We start from the raw sequence: 4,652 nt of genomic DNA on the forward strand, positions 1-4,652 counted from the left end.
ACACACACACACACACACACACACACACATATAATCATTATGGGGCCTAGTCCTTAAAGATCGGGGCTCAGCTGTGAAAAATGCAAGTCACAAAAGTGTCTCCTCAAAGAGGGACGATTGCAGAAATCAAGGAAAAGGAAAAGGAAACGAAAATTGATGACATCTGCAGAAATAATGTTGGAGGAAGTTTTTTTTAGCACTGTTGAGAAGAGAAATATGCAATCGACCTCAAATTAACTGCAGTATTTGTTATTATAAATTGATGGAGCCATCGTAAACATTTAGCATATTTGACGACGAAAATAATTGACGACGTTTCAGTAATATATCTAATTTTTCGAATGAGATTTTGCCATTTAAGGGAAGTAATATCTCAAGTATTGTCAATATTGGAGCAGTGCGAACGCTTGTAATTTCGATAAATATGAAGGCATGAATTTCAGTGTATCAGGTAGAACAGGAGAACTAGAAGGGTGTATAGAGAGCAAAATGGGTAGAAAAGTCGTGGGGACAATGAATGTAATCAGAACTTCTTAGACCAGTAGAGTAGTGAGCGTGAGCACTGCCCTCATAGAGCATGGTAACAACTGAAGACAGTAACGAAAAGCCAAAATTTTACCCTGGTTTTTATTGACATCAGGTTATTTATCCCACAAAACTGGCGATCTGTCATATTTGGGTCATTTGAAATATATCCTTGCCTAATTAGGATAATAATTTTACTGGATAAACGTGCCCATTCCCCCGGAAGGGGGTGGGGGGGTGGGGGAGCATCTTATTCTTTGTTGCTATAGTTGGCTATTTTATTGACAAACTATATAACTATTAGTACAAATTTGTCCACAAAGAGACAATACAAAATCTCTTTTATTCTTGCAACTTCATGGCCTACAAAGAAAAATACATCAAGTGCCGGACCGCATCTCATGATACTATTATTCATATCAGTTCGCTTGATATCAAGGTTAAAATGATATTTCTTGTTGCTGTATTAATTGACGGGTACTGGGTTGGCCTTGAGAAATTACCACGAAGACATGGAAGGAAAAAGAACAGTTTGAGAGATAAATCCAAAGGAATTCTCATTAATAAGTTTGTTGTATTCACCGTGGAAGTTTTGTCTCGGCCGAAGAATGTCGCATCACGGCAAATTGATTACGTAACTTAAGAGATAAGATAACTAATATTATCGACCGGCCGTTTACGTGTTCAAGTCTTTATTGAGTGTTTTCGTCCTCTATTATATATTTATATGTACAGCGTATATTCTGATACATTCATGTAGGAATTTGATTTATATAAGCGATACATTGCTCTTTTAACCAGTTAATTTGCTCTAAAAGTAATTGTTGAATTAATTCCAAATTCAGGCTACTTTAATACTAATTGACGCGTTCGTAACTTTAAGTTGAACAAAACAGAGATAAAAAATCCACCCCCTCCCCTACCCCGTAAGATGCACAGTCGACCACACCCACAAACGTGTTATACTAGTTTCTGGATAAATATAACAAGGATTATCTACAAATTTTGCTTATGAATCATTTGCGTCATTTCTTTCGCCATCTGAAATGACAGAGCAAACCTCCACGTCCATGGAATAATTCGGAGTACTCAACAGGATCATTGTTCACTGGATTAATCTCGGGGTCTTGAGACGTCCCTCCCAAGAGCTGCGAATGTACGCGTGGTCTGGGATCTTTCAGCCGTGGCAACAGTGTGACAGTTCAAGCTGAAGCCGTTCTTAAGAGAGAGAGAGAGAGAGAGAGAGAGAGAGAGGGGGGGGGGTGGGGGGTTGGGGGGGGGGGAAGGGGCCACATTGTCTCTGAAGTAGCAATGTTTATCTGTAATTTATAGGCTTAGTTTCTTTTGTATTCAATACGATGTTTTCATTGATGTCACTACACGGTAAGTATGCGTAATTGACGTAATTGTTATCCACGTCATGCGCCTCTCTCTCTTCATCCCTTTTTGTGACCAGACACGTGACTGTCCATTTTCTTAGGAATATGACACCACATGATAGTACTCACATGGTTACGGTGCAATAACTCGTCCACTTCTTTGTCACAGTAACATGCCAGTTCTTTCGTAGGTCTTCAAGAAGTTCAAGCGGGAATAGTATATTATAGTTGCTGTCTTCAATGAAATTTATTTCCTTTCCTAGACATCTTATGGTACAGTTCATTATTTATTGCTGCTCTGCAAAGTAGAAAATACGCAGAGAAGACTGTGTGGGCCATATTTAATGTATTAAGATATATGGGGTTACCCACAATGCCCTTTATTGTCTTAAGTGGTAACACGAAGTAGTGCCCAGCTTTATATATATATATATATATATTATATATATATATATATATATATATATAACTATATATGATTTCTGCTCTTGGACAAACTTCGTAGTTATTTTTATTTCGAGGCTTGTTCTATTATTGGGCTGTATGTTGATATTTTTTTTACGTAGGTTAATTGAAAAAGTAGTAAAAATGCATCAATAAAAGGAGAGAGAGAGAGAGAGAGAGAGAGCGTAGGAAACCAGAGGAGGAGAATTTCTCAGATGTCGTGACGTCATCTGACTTTCTAAACGTTTCTCAGATGTTGCTGAGACAATTCAGCAACTTACTCGACCCCCTGGAAGATATGCAGGAAATTTTTTTCTTGTGAAAGACCAGAACAGGCAACATTAGTGAAAACGATTATATATAAAATATATGTAGACTTAGTTGACCTTACGTAAAAAAATTAATTGGGAAGCCCCACCTTGATATATTATCTTTTCCCTTGATCATAATGCAGTTGATTGTAACACGCCTTTGGTTGCTAAATATTAAAATGGTCGGGGTCTTTATTTGGTGATATGGGATTATTAAATGGATTCTCAATTCCGCCCCCCCCCCTCGATTTTTCTAAATCGTAGTGGGTTCTGGAGCCCCATCAGATTATTACTTTACGATACCCTTCTATTTCGGATATCTGGAGGAGAGAGAGAGAGAGAGAGAGAGAGAGAGAGAGAGAGAGAGAGAGAGAGAGAATAATTATTTTTTGTTCATTGTTAGAAACTGATTAGCGAACTGCATTCAAGCCACCGTGGCTCTTTCCTCTGTCTTCGTGCCTGTGCAGAATCTGTCCCATGAATCGAGTTCATGGCATTCAATATAATAATAATAATAATAATAATAATAATAATAATAACTAATAATAATAATAATAATAATAAGGAAGACAGGAAAAACTGTTGCTGTTTTCTGGATTACTTAGGACTTTTTTGGAGTTTTGGGCAAGAATTGTACATAGAGCGGAGACATCAACTTCCGTAAGCAATTTCCTAAGCGACTTAGAAGGGCATATAACTGGAGCAATTCCTCAAGGGACTTACTAGTTCATAAGATTTCCCTCTTCTTGGTTACTAGCTCTGTATTCTATGCAACTTTTGTCAGTGGATCAGAGTCATCGGATTTGAAGAGTATCGTGGACTGTCAGAGGAAGCTCCAATAAACTCTTGATGAATTAAAGGACGCAAGGCTATTAGTACTATATGGGTTTGACCGCTATTGTTAACGACCAACACTCGCTGCTCTTGTTGGTCTCATGGATATTTTTGGTCTCTTTAACAATAACTTTTCAACTCGTCAACTTGTATGTAATATTATGCCAGGATTATTTTAGCACATGGAATTATAGTTACAATTGTCTTCATTTTTCTATTAGTGTATGGACATTGGGATGATATCCTGAATATTTACACCATGTTATGTGGACATTATAGAAATATTTGTAATGAAGTAAAATTAAAATAAACCTACATGCATGATACTCATTCAATTTGATTGCGAAAGCAACGCAGTCACGAAGAATGATTTCCATGCAGTTCTTACCTGCTGTTAGTGCCATTTTAATGTTTACGTTTTGGGATAGAGTGCACGTGAAAAAAAAAAGAGAGAGAGAGAGAGGACGTGATAAGCACCCTTCATTAGAGGATATAGTGCAAGGGTTGTTATTTGCTGTTTCTATTGAAATTCATGAACTGTGCCAAAGCGTAACGGTAAAATACCTTGAGTGAATTTTTTTATTATCAACTGATCATTTTTAATTCTAAAAATATCACAAATATCGTAACTGTAAAGCCTACAGATTTTTCTTCGTAACGCTAAGACCAATCAGATTTATCACATAATCAGATGATCTGGCACGTTTGTCATTGTTAAACACACAGTTCCGTTTAAATGGTTACTGACAATGTTTTATCTTGCCCTGACAAGCTTAGGGAAAATTCCATGTCAAATGTTTCAGATGAGCGATGTGGATATACCATATAACTAAAAAATGTAGGCGTGATGCCCCTCTATAGTCCAGGGATTTACTTAAAAGAAGTTGAAATCACATTCACATCGACGTCTGACATCACGATTGTCTTGTAAGTGGTAGTTTTGCGGGGGACACTGATAGTGTTAAGTAATATGTAGCCGTGAATGTATAATACGTTGTCCCCCAGAATTCATTTGCTATAGGATGAGATTTCAGTGGCATTGTGGCAACTGACGTGACCTTGGGTGGGTCTGGTCAGCTTAAACCTGTACCTGTGGGTGGGGGGTGTAGGGCGTGTAGTTTGGGGGGGGAGGGACTGTGTATGGATGGGGTGACGGCCT

The sequence above is a fragment of the Macrobrachium nipponense genome, chromosome 43, assembly GCF_015104395.2.
Source record: "Macrobrachium nipponense isolate FS-2020 chromosome 43, ASM1510439v2, whole genome shotgun sequence".
NCBI lineage: Eukaryota > Metazoa > Arthropoda > Malacostraca > Decapoda > Palaemonidae > Macrobrachium > Macrobrachium nipponense.